Genomic DNA, 17,666 nt, shown 5'->3' with positions numbered 1-17,666 from the left:
CCAAATGTATGTATAAGTTCATAGAACTCTTACAAGATTTAGAGACCAATGGAATAGTGGTTTCCATAAACGGAAAAGAGCAAAGAATTTTTTTCATTTTAGGGCTTATTCTAGGAGACAATCTTGGTCTTAACAGCGTCTTGGGCTTTTCGACATCATTTTCAAGTAATTTTTTTTGCAGGTTTTGCAAACTTTCAAAACAAGAGACAGCTATAGCTTATGAAGTTAAAGTTGAGTCGTTGCGAAACCAAATAAATTATGAAAATGATCTGAAAGAATGTGATGTATCTACATCAGGTATCAAATCAGAGTGTGCCTTTAACAAGCTTACCCATTTTTCTGCCATTAAGAATTTTTCGGTGGATATCCTTCATGACGTTTTTGAAGGTATCTTGCGTTATGATATACCCCACATTGTACTGTATTATATTAACAGTAAAATATTTGACTTGGAAATATTAAATCTGAGAAAAACAAACTTTCAATATGGAAGCGCCGAAATTGGAAATGTTTGTCCTCCTTTCCAGTTAAATAATTTAAAAAAACATAATTTAAAGGCGACTGCTCGGGAACTTCTAACCTTCATTACATATTTCCCTTTAATGGTGGGGGATTTGGTACCCACCGATGATAAAGTATGGCAATTTGTTATAAATTTATTAAAGTTAATTGATAGGGTCACATATTCCGAGTACACAACAGGAGACTTAAGGTCTTTAAAAGAATGTATAGAGATTCACAACAGAGAGTATCCCGTTTTGTTTAATGACTCGCTAAAGCCAAAGCACCATTTTCTAAACCATTATTATCAAATAATACAAGAGTCAGGGCCAGTCAAGAATCTATGGACCTTTCCATTTGAGGCCAATCACAAGAGATTAAAAAGTTATACGAAAAATATAACTTCCCGGAAAAATGTTGTTATATCTTTAGCCAAGAAAATGTGCATAAACTTTGCGAATTTTGTACAAAATTTTAAAATTCATGAGATAGTTTTAAGTAAATCAAAGTGCCTTAGCAAGAATTCTATATATAGTACTGAAATTGAAAATTTAATTTCAAAGACTGATAATGTAACTTGCCATGTATACGCGAAACTGCGAAACGTGATGTACAAGGAAGGTTTTATTGTATATAGTTACGAACCAGATTTTAAGGCATTTGAAGTAAAAGAAATCATTTCCTTCGAAAACCAAGTATTATTTCTCTGTGTTAAATTAGAATTACAATTTGTTGATCATGTCACTTCCTATGAAATTGTAAATAAAGCCGAATTTAGTGTAATTAACTTAAGTGACATTAAATTCCCTCCAACGGAAACAAAAACCCTAAATGCCAAAAAATATATTAAGCCGAAACATTATTTTTAAAACCCACTTAGCAATATGAATAGATATTAAGAAATATTTTAAAAATATGTAAATAATTATAATTATAAAAATGTAAGTTGTGTTAATATATTTTTAATGTTAATAATAAATACAATTCAAAATAAATAAAAATATATACAAAATAATGGAAAAGTATTTTTATTTAGGGCAATTCGCCCTATAAAGCTTTTGCAAACCAAGGAAATCGGTCCTTGATTTTAGAAAAAAATTTCTAAAATTCAGTTCGATTCGCCCTAAAAAGCGGTACGGCGTAAGAAAACTTTCCTGAAATTTATGGCGATTTGCCTTAAAAGTGAGGAAAAAGAAAAGTAAGGTATAGAAAAATGTGCCTGTAATTTGAAAAAAAGGCTTTAAACTTAAGAAAAATCCACCTTTAATTTAGGGGACTCTTTGAATATTTTCAGGGCAATTTACCTTTACAACCAGAAAAAAACAACCTAAATATAAAAAAAAACTGCCTTAAGTTTAGAGCACTCATTTCTTATTTGAAGGGTAATTGCCTTAAAAAAACAGAAAAATCGCCTTAGATTTTAAAAAAATCGCCCTAAATACAAGAAAAACACATGTCTATTTTTAGAAAAATTTGCCCTTGTTTCGTTACCCAGTCGCCATTGACCCCCGTTTTAGGGCGATTTTCCTTGTTTTTAGGGCGATTTTTTCTATGAGTGTACATTATCCTGAACTCCTAATAAATTTTCCTGGTCTACATCTAAATTCTCATGAACTTCTAAATTTTCCTCACCTAACTCTAGATTATCCTGACCTACTTCTAAGTTAACATTAGTTTTATTAAATTGGTAATTTTCAGTTCTTATATTATCATATAATTTAAAAGATTTTTATCAAATTTTTGTTGGAAATAAGTAAAAACAAGAAAGGAAGTTAGCTTCGGCAAGCCGAAGCTTATATACCCTTGCAGCTATAATTATTAAATTTAAAAACACAAAAAATGATATTCCCAATAGTATAAGATAATATGTCAAAAAACACCGAAGGTTTAATTTGTTTCATACTATTTTCCTACCAATTTTCCGATCGTTCCTATGGCAGCTATATGATATAGTCGTCCGATTTTGATAAAATTAAATTCGAAACTCAGAACTAATTAAAAAATGTTATTTCCAAGCGTAGGAGGTTATATGTTAAAAAACACCGAAGCTATAATTTGTTTCATAATATTTTCCTACCAATTTTCCGATCGTTCCAATGGCAGCTATATGATATAGTCGTCCGATTTCGATAAAATTTAATTCAAAATTCAAAACGAATTAAAAAAGTTATTTCCAAGCCTAGGAGGTTATATGCCAAAAAACACCAAGGATATAATTTTTTTACATTTTTTTTTCCGATTATTCCTATGGGAGCTATAAGATATAGTTGTCCGATCCGGCTGGTTCCGATTTATATACTACCTGCAAAAGATATAAGACTTTTGGGAAAGTTTCAGCCCGATAGCTTTAAACTGAGAGACTAGTTTGCGTAGAAACGGACGGACAGACGGACAGACGGACATGGCTAGATCTACTCGTCTAGTCATGCTGATCAAGAATATACATATGTACTTTATGGGGTCGGAAACGTCTACTTCACTGCGTTGCAAACTTCTGATGGAAATCAATATACCCTCTGCAAGGGTATAATATTGTTTTATAAAAGTAAATTATTTGATAAGTAGTATATAGTAGTATATAAGTCGGAACCAGCCGGATCGGACAACTATATCTTATAGGTCCCATAGGAATATTTGGAAAAAAAATTTTAAGAAATTATATCTTTGGTTTTTTTTAGCATATAAAGCCTAGTACTCAGATCGGCTAAGAGTTTCACTAGTCGAAAAATCTTATTCTTTGTAGTGTGGCCGAAGTTTTCAAAGTTCACCCGCCATGCATGTGGCATGGTCTTACTGTCAAGCAGCTGGGTTTGTTGACAAACGGAAAACAAATCAATTGAAGCATTTTTAAAAAGGAGAGTCTGCTGGTGCACAAAGAAATTAAAATAAAAATAAATGAAATTTTCAACGAATGTTTTTATTTATGTAAATTAGAAGCTTAAGGCTTCCTTCTCGTCCCACGGATGCTTCGCCATCTTTCCCGCGCCATCTGTAGTCCAGCTCCGAGCTGGCCAATAATGGCTGGTAATGGCTCCTCCAGCTGTCCCTTTGCGGGCGACCTTAATTCCTCCTCCCTATAGAAGCCGGCGCATCCTCTGTCTCCGCTCCATCACCAGCTGCCAAGTAGCTGGTGAAGTTGGAGTCCTCAATGAAGAGCTCGTCGGAGATCGAGCGATGTTCCATGTTCCATCCCACTGGCATTTTCTAGTGGATCTCCTCCAGCGCTTCAACTATTCTGCGGATTTGACCCGTTGTGGTACTGCTTCCTGTCGGTCAAGTCCCACAATAATGGGCAACAGCTTGGATTAGGCATCCTTTTTCATCTGCACTGACCTTTAGCCGTTTTGGGTGTTTTTCTTCCATTTTTAATTTTTGAATTCCCCACCGCTTCTGCACCAACACCGCCAAAGATTAAATTTCTTATTCTTTGGGCCGCGGCTAACGGCGTTCATCGAAAATTCACTCGCGAAATCTGGTATTTTTTCTGGTATTTCCTTAGCTCATCTGAGTACCGCGCTGAAAAACAGACCCGACGAAAACCTTTAGCCGCCTGTTTGCCTCTCGCTCACTCCTATGGTTAGCTCGCGGTTTTCGTCGATGTGAGTACTAGGCTTAACCTCCTAAGCTTGGAAAAACCATTTTTTAATTAGTTTTAAATTTCGAATTAAATTTAATCGAAATCGGACGACTATGTCATATAGCTGCCATAGAAACGATCGGAAAACTGCTAGGAAAATAATATGAAACAAATTATAGCTTCGGTGTTTTTTGACATATTATCTTATACTATTGGGAATATCATTTTTTGTGTTTCTAAATTTAAAATTTAAAGCTGCAAGGGTATACAAGCTTTGGCTTGCCGAAGTTAACTTCTTTTCTTGTTGTTTTTTAACATATAACCTTCTAAGCTTGGAAATCATGTTTTTGAATTAGATTTGAATTTCGAATTAAATTTTATCAAAATCGGACGACTATATCATATAGCTGCCATAGGAACGATAGGAAAATTGGTGGGAAAATAATATGAAACAATTTATAGCTTCGGTGTTTTTAACATATAACCTCCTACGCTTGGAGATAACATTTTATAATTAGTTCTGAGTTTCGAATTTAATTTTATTAAAATCGGACGACTATATCATATAGCTGCCATAGGAACGATTGAAAAATTGGTGGGAAAATAATATGATACAAATTATAGCTTCGGTGTTTTTTAACATATAACCTCCCACGCTTGGAAATAACATTTTTTAATTAGTTCTGAATTTCGAATTTAATTTGATCAAAATCGGACGACTTATCATATAGCTGCCATAGGATCGATCGGAAAATTGGTAGGAAAATAATATGAAACAAATTATCGCTTCGGTGTTTTTTGACATATTATCTTATACTATTGGGAATATCCTTTTTTGTGTTTTTAAATTTAATAATTATAGCTGCAAGGGTATACAAGCTTTGGCTTGCCGAAGTTAACTTCTTTTCTTGTTGTTTTTTAACATATAACCTTCTAAGCTTGGAAATCACATTTTTGGATTAGTTATGAATTTCGAATTAAATTTTATCAAAATCGGACGGCTATATCATATAGCTGCCATAGGAACGATAGGAAAATTGGTGGGAAAATAATATGAAACAATTTATAGCTTCGGTGTTTTTTAACATATAACCTCCTACGCTTGGAAATAACATTTTTTAATTAGTTCTGAATTTCGAATTTAATTTGATCAAAATCGGACGACTTATCATATAGCTGCCATAGGAACGATCGGAAAATTGGTAGGAAAATAATATGAAACAAATTATAGCTTCGGTGTTTTTTGACATATTATCTTATACTATTGGGAATATCATTTTTTGTGTTTTTAAATTTAATAATTATAGCTGCAAGGGTATACAAACTTCGGCTTGACGAAGTTAACTTCCTTTCTTGTTAGTTGTTAATTTTCGATATACAATGATGCTCCTAAAATATTAAGGCAGTCACATGTCGCTGCTCCACGAAAATTTTTCCGCCGAAATATTAGTCTAGCCGAACATAACGGAGACGCAAAAAAATAACGGCGAGCGCGGAGTTCAAGTTATCCAACCCGTGAAACGGTTCCACTTGTGGAATTTATAAACAAATTTTTGAATTCAATCTCAGCTATGTTACCCTTGCCTTCAGCGACATTGCCTTTGCCTTTGCTTAAGATTTTGCCTTCGCCATCTACTTCGAGGGCCGCGCTTGACCGTCCTGCTAAGATAAATAAACCAATCGTAAAGTAAACACAAGCTTCCGTTCGAAGCCCAAACTTTCCGTTCAAAGCCCACAGTATTGCGTTCTAAGTTCAGAACATATTGCGTTCCGATTTTCAATCAAATTGCATCGGTCAGCATAATTTCATTTCACAACGAGATGCGACAGTTTCAGCATAAGCTTTTATTTTAAACAAAAATTAAAGTTCTGGAAGCTTAAGAAAAGGAAAGCTTCTGGCCGAGGTTCATTGTAGAATTTTTTAGAATTAAGAGCCAGTCCTATTTTATCCGAGACCGCGATCGGTTCACAGTTTATAAAAAGTGTCTTGTATTAATTGAGTTTTAAGAATAAAGGTTTATCACCCGAGTTTTAAAAATAAAAAAATTAATTTTTTTAAATCATCTACTAACGACGAATTTAATTTGCATGCAGATTATAAGACAAGAAAGAGAGGGAAATCTCCGAATATCTGCTTTTTTTTATTGCATGACCGTTTTCGTTGGCAGTTTTCTACGCTGCGCCGACTGCTCTGCTGAGGTCAATTCTACTGAGGTGAATTCTACTTAACCCTAGTTTATGGAGGACAGCACGGACTCTACTCCGAAACCCAGACTAGTGACGTAGGCGCAAATTCTACATAACCCTAGTTTCTGGAAAACATCGCGAACTCTATTCCGAGACCCAGATTAGTGCCGTAAGGGCAAATTCTACATAACCCTAGTTTCTGGAAAACATCGCGGACTCTATTTCGGACCCAGACTAGTGACGTAGATGCAAATTCTACACAACCCTAGTGGGTAACGATAAATGACCACAACCGAGACTAGTGACGTAGGCCCACGTGCAACCCAGATGGGACTACATCCCAGGAATTGACAAAATACCAACGATATTCGACCTCAACCCAGACTAGTGCCGTAGGCGAACGCTCTACAATACCCTAGTTCTGCGGCAGCGAGAGACGACCAAAACCCAGTTCTAGTGACATAGGGGCGTTCTAATTAACCCTAGCCTGGTGAGGATTATCTTGAACATCTCCATCATTACTGTCAAAGTCTATCCTGAGTGCCAACGAACAGTCGGCGTTCAGTGCTGTTGCTGGTTGCATAGCCGCCCATAAAAGGACATGTAGATAGTGGCAAGCAAAATTTTGTTAGCCTTAGTTTGTAGTTATATTCCTCGCATGTTCATATGCAGATCGTAGGGCCTTTGTAAAATGTTAGCCCCACCCTAGTAGTGAGTTAAATATTAACTTAGTTTCACAGCGCCTCGGCTACAGTTCTTTGATACCAACGGACTCTACGATTGAGCAAAATTTGTGAGTAAACCTTCATAATTAAAAACAAGGAAGAACGCTATAGTCGAGTACCTCGACTATCAGATACCCGTTACTCAGCTAAAGGGACCAAAGGAAAATGGAGATATGCAAGCAGCAAATGCGCCACCTACCGGCGGTAGACAGATTTAAGCGTTGTGGGCGTTAGAGTGGGCGTGGGAAAGTTTTTTTTTAATCAATCGATAGGTATTGACGAGACCAATACATTTCAGTTAAAATTTTTTATCTAGCACGAAAATTGTGGGCGCCACAGGCTTGGGCGGTTTGTGGGCGTTAGAGTGGGCGTGGCAACCTTTTTTTTTAGATCAATCGATAGGTATTCAAGAGAACAATACATTTCAGTTAAAATTTTTTATCTAGCACGAAAATTGTGGGCGCCACAGTTTTTGGGCGGTTTGTGGGCGTTAGAGTGGGCGTGGCATATTCGCGTAACAAACTTGCGCTGCGCTCAAGCCTACGGAATCTAAATCTGAAATCCCGTTTCTCTATCTTTGATATTTTCCGAGATATCCGCGTTCATATTTACGATTTTTTGAAGTTTGTGGGCGGTTTGTGGGCGTAAAAGTGGGCGTGGCAAATTTTTTTTAGGTCAATCGGTAGGTATTGATTAGAAGAATACATTTCAGTTAAAATTTTTGTTCTAGCATCAAAACTGTAGGAGCCACAGTTTTGGGTGGTTTGTGGGCGTTAGAGTGGGCGTGGCACTCTTCTGAAACAAACTTGCGCTGCGCAGGAATCTCAGGAATCTGCATGCCTAATCCTAGTATTGTAGCTTTTATAGTTTCCGAGATCTCAGCGTTCATACGGACAGACGGACAGACGGACAGACGGACATGGCTAGATCGACTCGGCTAGTGATCCTGATCAAGTATACCCTTTTACTCTACGAGTAACGGGTATAATCATCAACTATCTGTCTGGGGTCCTAACAATTATCACATTGGTTCCTCCCAAAACCATTACTTCTTGAATATGAGAAATAACCTATTAATAACAAAATGAAACGATTAATAATATATATATCTATTTTTTCTATTGATTTGATTTTGAATCTGGAAAACATGAATTACTATTAAACTGTGTATTGTCATAAGTACCGTAAAATGAAAGAGCGTCGAGCTTAATAAATTTTGGGGGAATTTGAATAACGCTCAACAATTGCCATGGTAGGGAGGGTACAGAGAGCATACGAACACCATGTTCGTATGAGGTATTAAAACCTGATTACTATCCTGCTGTACTGACCGGAAAGAGGGATTTATTGTTTAATTTCGTTTTTTTTTGTTGGTTTGAATTGCTACGATTTATTTTGACTAATTTCTATAACTATAACTTAACTTTATTTTGTAGTAATGTGCCAAGGGAACTTTGAAGGGATAGGAAGAACCCCGACGCCATCCGGCGAGCTGAGCGCAGAGCGCAGCATAGTGCACGAACCCGATTCCCTTTTCCCAGGCGAGGCTGAATAAGAGAAAAGACAGCTTAGAATATCATTGTATACTACAACCATTGATTTGATGTGCTGCGTTGCCAATCCTCTAGTAGTTTCGGCCTTGACGGAAGATATTCCGGAAATTAGTATCCTTGAGGGTGAACGTGCGAGCCCAAGTGCGTTGACGTAACGTTCAGAAACGTAGCTCAGAACCGCTATCCAATAGCACAAGGAATATTGTGTAAGTCCCTTTAGTGTTTTGAGTCCCGGTGACTGTGTTGAGCTGATGTTTTGTGTCTCGGCGACCGAAGTTGAGCTACCACCAGAAGTTGGAGGACTGGCCAGCGCAGTGTTCGCAGGAACAATTAATGTGGCATCCATGTTTTTAGGATGGACAAGAGAACGACAACGGTCATTGCAGTGCTAGCTCGAATGTTTCGATTGACATTGTGAAGATCGGTGGCCTGCCCGGAGGCAATTGACGCAATGCGACTTTCCTTTCACGAAGGAGCGGCGATGTTCGGTGTTCCAACTTTGAAATTGCGAGTGTCTATAAAGCTGATGGTCAGCGGAGCCACACCCACCGCAATTGCCACGGTTAGTTGGTTGGCAGGTTTGTCCGTGTGGCTGCCAGGATCGAGTTTGATTGCCGATGTAGCTTAGCTTAGTTAAAAATCCTCGGAACGATCATCAAGGAATTTAAACAAGTCTGTAACGGTTGGTGACGCAACGTCTCTGGTATCCTCTATCCACTTCCCAGCACCCAGCAGTCACGGCTGGTTTCTCCAGCCGCATCTAGCCCACGATTGATTTCATTGGCGCCATCAATAAGCTTGCGTAAATAATACACCTCGCCGTTGGGGGCAGCAGCCAGTCCCGATATACCTTGGGCGGTCATAGCGTTCATTGAGGCGTTCCCATGCTGAATCATAAGCTGATTCCGCAATGGACTGAGAAGATTGGCCGCTTCACCAACTATGAAAGAATTAAGGTAGTGGAACTTTTGAATCTTTCCTGAGGCGGGTCTTTTTGTGGACGGTGCTCTCGTAAATGTCCTGAAAGGCAGGATATTCCTTGTAGTCTCCACCAAAGGGTTTGATGTGGATTTTGCGGAATTTTAGCTAAAGAGACTGAAGCAGGCGGCGACATGGCCAAGGAAGGTGTTCTGTTATCAGCAAGCCGCTGAAAGAACTCACTTTGCTGTTGAAGCAATGTGGCCATGTTGTGTTCCGCTTGAGGTATAGCGCATTGCTGAAGGTCGCTCTATAACGACGCGAATAAGGTGAAGGCCTCTTTTCATACGCTTGGAAGTCTTCGGTAGGATTCTCGAAACCCTCTGAGTTTTCGTACAAGGGAATTTCGTCAGTGATCTCCCCAAGGCCCCTGAATGCTTGATTTAGCCGTGCCAGCATGGCATCGACTTCGGAGTAAGTGCTCTGTGGAGGTGGATTCTCGATGTAATTGACCAAGCGCATCACTGTCACCTTTGACAACCACGTGCTTGAGTAAGGCGTTTAAGTGTCTGCTGCTCCATGGAGTGCAGATTTACTTATAGAGTTTGTAGATGCGGAAGTAATCCGGCTCGAAGGACTAGACAATGATGGTGAATAGATCACGCTAAATGGTTTATAAGACCACTTTCGAATTGGGCTGATTAATAATACACAATTATTTCACAATAAGAAATTTTTTGTTTCTTGTCGACTGCTCGAGGTCAGGAGGAAGGGAGAGAGAGCTAGAAATTCGTGAGACCAGATTATCTCAAGAAGGAATATCTTACATGCTATTGAACAAGTACCAAATTATTATAATGAATTATCAGATTCCTCCGGGTTAAGTTGTAGTATACTAAAAAAAAAATATTTAACTCAAGATTCACAATTAATAAGTTAAGCAAGCTCTTAAAAAATATTTTGTGATTTTGAGTTTTCTTCTGCGTTAAGTCTAGTGCTCACATCAACGAAAACCGCGAGCTAACCATAGGAGTGAGCGAGATGCAAATAGGAGTCTAACGTTTTTCGTCGGATCTTTTTTACGGCGCGGTACTTAGATGAGCTAAGGAAACACCAGAAGAAATACCAGATTTCGCGAGTAAGTTTCGATGAACGCCTTTATCGTGAATAATTTGGATAACAAATTTAATTTTTCGGTGTGGTCGTACAAAAGTGGTGTAGAAACGAAAATCTAAGAATGGAAGGCGAATCCCAAAACGCCCGCAAGTTCGTGCAGCTGAAAAAGGATGTCTAATCTAAGCTTTATCCATGTTGCCCATTATTGTCGGACTTGATCTACAGTAAGCAATACCACAAGAAGGAAAATCCGCAAAAGAATAGAATTGCTGAAGGTAATGCCATTGAAAAGCCCAGTGGGAAGGAGCATGCCGAGTAGGATTTCACTCCCTACATGGACATCCTGCCGGACGCGTCATCGCAAAAAATGTAGGTTCTGACCAAAAGAATTTGGTAACGTTACTATTAACCACCAGTAATTCGATCTGCATTGGGGAATCGCTGGACAACGCCATCACCAGCTTCTTGGCAGCCACAGCTTCTAAAGGGGGGAGGAAAAAATAGCGCCCGTTAAGAAATAGCTGGAGGAATGATTACCAGGATGCTTTTTCTTGCAGCATCAGCGGAACAAATTGTGAATCGGAGCTGAACTGCAGATCTCGAAGCATCCGCGACACGAGAGGAAAGCCTTAAACTACTAATTGACATTAATAACAAGAAAGGAAGTTAACTTCGGCAAGCCGAAATTTGTATAACCTTGCAGTTATAATTATTAAATTTAATTCAGAATTCTTAAAAATACAAAAAATGATATTCCCAATGGTATATGATAAAACAAGGAAGAACGCTATAGTCGAGAACCTCGACTATCAGATACCCGTTACTCAGCTAAAGGGACCAAAGGGAAATGGAGATATGCAAGCACACAGAAAAAAAAACGAGCCAGGATCAATTTGATATGCGCATGGTAACTTTGTGTTTTTTAGACACATATCATTTTTACCATTAAATAATGTTAAATTGATACCAAAAAATGTCAAGTTGTCGATTTCTCTCTTTTCGGAAATTTCTTGACATCGAAAAAGAGAGGATATAGCAATATAAGGACATAAATCCCGTCAGTGGAAGCGAGAAGGATATATTCGAAATTCAAATTGGGCTTATTCGAACATGTTGTCTCGCTTGCACTAGGATGCGTTTTAGTGGATTTTTTGCCACTTGAACTTTATTTTGATGCCGGTCGGACGTGCATGGTCATTGTAGTGTTTCCCCAAGTTGAAAAAAACAGGTGAGTAAACTTCATATATAATGTGTATACGTATAAAGTGTTATAAGATTTATAAGAACATAATACATAAGTGGAAAATAATTAAATCGTGTGCGGTTTTCTGAGTGGCTTTTTTTATACGACTGCCCTACGACAAGAAAAACACATGCAACTACATATGTACATACATGCGTACGTATGCAAGCGTGCGTATGTGTAGAGGCTGTGCCAGCGTGAAAACAAAATTAATAAGTATATACCCTGCAGTACCATTCAGCGCTTATTGAGCACTCAATCACTGCAAAAAGCTCATCACTGAGCGCTCAATCAGCGCACAATTTGTATGGAACTATGTGCTGAAATTAACATAGGCATGTCCTAGGTTTATCAGTGCTCAAAAAATAGCACGCATTGAGCGCTTTTTTGAGCACCCCTTTGAGCGCTTTTTTGAGCAGCAAAAAAAGCACACGTTCAGCACATGTTGAGCGCTCGATTGAGCAGCGGAAAAAGCACACATTCAGCACATGTTGAGCGCTCGATTGAGCAGCGGGAAAAGCACACATTCAGCACAAGTTAAGCGCTTAGCAGCAAATATAATATATATATATAAATATAATAGTTGTAATTATTTATTTTTATTCATTTTTATTTATTTGTTTTAAAATTTCAGCTCGGGGGTTCCCGGTGTTAGCGTTGTCGTTGGCTCTTCAGCATCTGGGGCCGGCGTTGACTTTTTTTTGTGCAACTTAAGTTTTTAACGCACCTCATTGCTTTTTGCAGTGCCTTTTCGGGAGGCTCCGAGGGCTCCACCAGAGCTATTGCATCTAGTATTAGAAGAAAAATTAGTTTAAAAAAAAAAGAGGAGAATAAAAACGAGTGACCAAAAGTAATCGTTATTTGTAAGTTTTATTTATAATAAAAGAAATGTTATCTTTGGCATTCAATGTAAAAATCCCAGAAGTCTTTTAAAAATTAAACTTACAAACAATAGTTACTTTCAGCCTCAATAAAAACTTACTTAATAAGGCGCGGAAGAAATTTGGGTAGACTTTGAGCTTCTTCTTGTTTAATAATGTTTAATATTAATTTTTAACGAATTTTAACTACAAACATAAGTTTTAAAAACAAACATCTCTAATTTTTTGTCCCTGGAACTATGCACCCAATAAGATATTTAAATTGTTTCACAGATTTATTCATTTGTTTATTTAGATGCACCATTTGTTGCTTTTCACGTCAAAAACTAATATTTTTAACAGCTATTTTTTTCCGCCACGTGTTTTTTTGGGAATCTTGTATTTCCCTTATTTTAAATATAGATTATCTTGTTTTTTACTCTCACTGTTTTCAAAATTATTGGTCTGCGACAGACTTACCTGGGAATTGTTTCTCTTTCACTTTTAAGCCACTATTTATTAAATATAACAATGTTAATTGCTTGTAGTTTTGCTTGAACTTCTAACTCCTTAAATAAGTAAACGCAAGTGAAAAAGACGAAAAAAGGAGCGTGCCTTCCAGAAAAACAACAAGCAACCACAATCCGTTGTTGTTCTGTTTTTTTGGCATGTCCCGTTTGGTCTATGCATCTTGCACTTAGAAGCAGGGTATTTATAGACATATCCGACTATGCAAATCGTTACGAAAAATATATTTTTGAAACTTCAGATATTAATAAATAATATTAATAAACATATAAATTTTTGGAAGAAATAAAAATAATTTAAAACTCAAACATAATATTTTAATTGGTTGTTTTAACATTTACTAAAAAATTTCGCATTATTCAAAAGGCAAGGATGCACAAAAGTCTAGCTATTTTAATTGCTGGGCCTCCTTGCCCTCACACGCATTTCTCCAGCTGAGACATGGCGAGAGAGGGAGAGCCCAAAAGTACTTTTTGTGCGTTCTCTTTGCGGACCCCGACTGAGAGCGCGTCTCTTTGCCGCCGTCGCGCTCAGCTCTGCCGGCGTCGCTGGCTGCTCTGCCGACGTCGCAGTCGGCTTCGTGATGATTGGGCGCTTAACTCAATTGTGGAACTGCAGGGTACATCTAACAATTGGTTTTAAACATAGACATATTTTAAAATGCACTTTAATTGATGTTTAGATGTATGTACATGCCAATTAATATTTAAAAGTCGCTTCTCATACACACATATCTATGTATGGACAAATAAAAGTGCTTGTCATTGGCGTAAGAATGAATGTGCGTGCACTGATAAAAAAAACGTAGTAAATCCAAATATTTCATATTCAACCCAAATATTTTTCGCTTTGATTTTCATCCATTGCGGTTTTTATTAAATTTAAATATGCGCATATTAACCTTTTTTTCCATATTAGATTTCAATATTTTCGGAATAGATTTTAATATTTTAAATATTTAAATTAAATATAAGCCATATTTAAATTAAATACAATGCATATTTATATTTAATACAATGACTATTTGATTTTAAATTTAAAAAATTTGAATTAAATAGTACACGTGTTTAATATAAACTGAAACCATATTAAATTTGAACATTTTAATAGTTAAATGAATAACCGAAATGTTTAAATTCAATATAAGTCATATTAAGATTCAATACTAGACATATTTATTCAAAATATGCCAATAGTAATATTAAATATGATAGGTATTGGAATATTTTTGGTACACTAAAAAAAATTAGTACACAAATTTTATTTTTGTTTTTTTTCGATTTTATTTAAGCATATATTTTTCATAACGGCTTGCTGGAGGGTACAAATAATACAGTTACACTTATAATTATTTTACAGAGATCTGTATATTACCAATAGATACAATAGTAGAGTATTACCAAACTTAATAGCTAAACAATAATTAATTTTGTAAGTTATCTGTGAAATAAATAGTAAGATAAAAAAGAAAATTATAGATTTACCAATAGTCTCTGCTTTGGTAAAAGATTTAAATCTGAAAAAAAACAACAAAAGAGCACAAAAAAATAAATAAAAAGTCAAAATCTGAATGTAGTCTGACTAAAATTATAAATTACCAATTCCGGCGCCCGGCATACTTTCAAAAACTCAGCTCCGTCGTTTTATTTAATTTTTCGATAACGAGATTCCAGTCTGAAATCTCCCTCATTAATTCCGTTTTGTCAGCCAAGTTTCGTCAAAATCTAGCAGTTTCCACTTTTTGTTTGGATCTCAACAGGAACCTCCAAGATGTAGTCCAGTTTTATACGCTTCGTTGTGGAATTTGTGTATTTGCGAGGAATGAAATAGAAAAAAGTTATTATAAAACCTACTTTGCCGTATTCTTACTTTTAAAAATGTATTTATTTCTACGTTTTTTTTACTTACCTATGACTTTGCCAGGAACGGTAAACGCACGCTATGTTTGTGTAGATGTGTTGCAGCAAATGTACATGTGTGTGTACGCTAGGGCACGCTCAACTTTGTTGGCGACCAAGCAACGGTAAACGCACGCTATGGTATATGTATGTGTGTGTAGCTGTACATATGTACGTTTCTGAGAACCGAAAATATTAATCCACTTAATAATTAATACAAACTTCTCTTTAGATCGATTTCTGTTTGTCCATTACGTGCATATGTATGTATGTATATGTAAGTGTGTAACGGCGCGCGCTTATTTGTTGTATTCTACGAAAACGTAGTACGGGTAAAATATTTTTGATAATTTTAATTTAACTTTTATACATATGCACATATTTATTTTTAGGCTATTTTCACTTTAACAAAGCTCCGACACGTGTTACTTCTTTGGCTGCAATTATGAAATGGCAAGCGTCGTGCCGTGTTGAAGAAGAGGAATCAGTTGTACATACATATATACATATGTACATACATACCCTGCAGTACCATTCGGCGCCGATTAGGCACTCAATCACTGCAAAAAGTTCATCACTCAGCGCCTAATAGGCGCCTAATTTATATGGGATTAGGTGCTCAAATTAACATGGGCATGTCCTAGGGTTCATCAGTGCATAAAAACTAGCACCCATTCGGCGCATTTTTGAGCACCCCTTTGAGCGCTCGATTAGGCAGTCGAAAAGGCACACATTCGGCGCACGATGAGCGCTGGATTAGGCAGTAGAAAAGGCACACATTCGGCACACGTTGAGCGCTGGATTAGGCAGTAGAAAAGGCACATATTCGGCACACGTTGAGCGCTGTATTAGGCAGTAGAAAAGGCACACATTCGGCACCCGTTGACCGCTTAGCAGCAAATATAATTTCAGTTGTAATATTTATTTTTATTTATTTTTATTTAAAATTTCAGCTCGGGGGTTCCCGGTGTTATCGGAGTCGTCGGTTCGTCAGCATCTGGGGCCGGCGTTGACTTTTTTTTTGCCCAACTTAGGTTTTTGACGCACCTCATTGCTTTTTGCAGTGCCTTTTCGGGAGGGTCCGAGGGCTCCACCAGAGCGATTGCATCTAGTATTAGAAGAAAAATTAGTTTTGAAAATAGAACAAGACGAAAATAAAAACGAGTGACTGAAAGTAATCATTATTTGTAAGATTTATTTATAATAAAAGATGTGTTATCTTTGGTATTCAATGTAAAAATCCCAGAAGTCTTTTAAAAATTAAACTTTTCAAACAATAGTTACTTTCGGCCCCAATAAAAACTTACTTAACAAGGCGCGGACGAAATTTGGGAAGACTTTGAGCTTCTTCTTGTTTTGGCCCTCCTCCAAGTTGTGGGACAGAACAAGTTCCCCGGATAATACGCTTAAAATGGAACGACTTAGCCTACCATTTTTTTTATAGATTTACCATCAGCCTTGTCTAAAAATATAAGAAAATTAAAAAAAATATCGAGAAGAAATTTGCAAACTTTTGTTTTCCGTCACTTGATTTATTTTATTTTGTTGTAATAAATAATTATTTTTATTTCTTTTATTATTTATCAAAACATTTATTTATTTTGCAGATGCGGAAAAAAAATAACACTTTTTCAGGGACTGAAAATTAGAGATGTTTGAGATTTATATTTAAGTAGCCATGTTTGTTTACGTATACAATAGTAATAATTGTGGTTTAATGTTATAAATATTAATTCTTAACACATTTTAGCCACAAACATAAGTTTTAAAAACAAACATCTCTTATTTTTTGTCCCTAGAAACTTTGCACTCAATAAGATTTTTTAATGCTTTCACAGATTTGTTTATTATATGCACCATTTGTTGCTTTTCACATCAAAAATTAATATTTTTCACAGCTATTTTTTTTCCGCCACGTGTTTTTTTGGGAATCTTGTATTTCCCTTATTTTAAATATAGATTATCTTGTTTTTTACTCTCACTGTTTTCAAAATTATTGGTCTGCGAACGACTTACCTGGGAATTGATTCTATTTCACTTTTAAGCCACTATTAATTGAATTTAACAAAGTTGTTTGCTCGTAGTTTTCTTTTACTTCTAACTCCTTCACTTAAGTAAACGCAAGTGAAAAAGACGAAAAAAGGCGCGTGCCTTCCACAAAAACAACAAGCAACAACAACAACGGTTGTTGTTCTGTTTTTTTGGCATGTCCCGTTTGGTCTATGCATCTTGCACTTAGAAGCAGAGTATTTATAGACATATCCGACTATGCAAATCGTTATAAAAAAATATATTTTTAAAACTTTACATATTAATAAATAATATTAATAAACATATAAATTGTTTTAAGAAATACAAATAATTTAAAACCCAAACATATTATTTTATTTGGTTGTTTTAACATTTACGAAAAAATGTCGCATTATTCAAAAGGCAAGGGTGCACAAAAGTCTAGCTATTTTAATTGCTGGGCCTCCTTGCCCTCACACGCATTTCTTCAGCTGAGACATTGGGAGAGAGGGAGAGCCCAAAAGTACTTTTTGTGCGTTCTCTTTGCGGA

The 17,666-nt window shown here is 36.5% G+C and overlaps 2 long non-coding RNA genes across 2 annotated transcripts; both read right to left on the bottom strand.

Moving 5' to 3' along the window:
• Positions 1–14,534: 14,534 nt before the first annotated feature.
• Positions 14,535–15,524, bottom strand: LOC119557316. Its single transcript, XR_005220062.1, has 3 exons — positions 15,117–15,524; positions 14,807–14,998; positions 14,535–14,724 (listed from the first exon to the last, which is right to left on the bottom strand). It is a non-coding gene; the product is annotated as an uncharacterized LOC119557316 (long non-coding RNA).
• Positions 15,525–16,107: 583 nt separating this feature from the next.
• Positions 16,108–17,267, bottom strand: LOC119557317. Its single transcript, XR_005220063.1, has 3 exons — positions 17,123–17,267; positions 16,414–16,568; positions 16,108–16,214 (listed from the first exon to the last, which is right to left on the bottom strand). It is a non-coding gene; the product is annotated as an uncharacterized LOC119557317 (long non-coding RNA).
• Positions 17,268–17,666: the final 399 nt, after the last annotated feature.

This window comes from Drosophila subpulchrella, chromosome X (assembly GCF_014743375.2).
Source record: "Drosophila subpulchrella strain 33 F10 #4 breed RU33 chromosome X, RU_Dsub_v1.1 Primary Assembly, whole genome shotgun sequence".
In the NCBI taxonomy this organism is placed as follows: domain Eukaryota; kingdom Metazoa; phylum Arthropoda; class Insecta; order Diptera; family Drosophilidae; genus Drosophila; species Drosophila subpulchrella.
The sequence above is the reverse complement of the archived record's forward strand: the minus strand, read 5'-3'. Positions and strand labels throughout refer to the sequence as shown.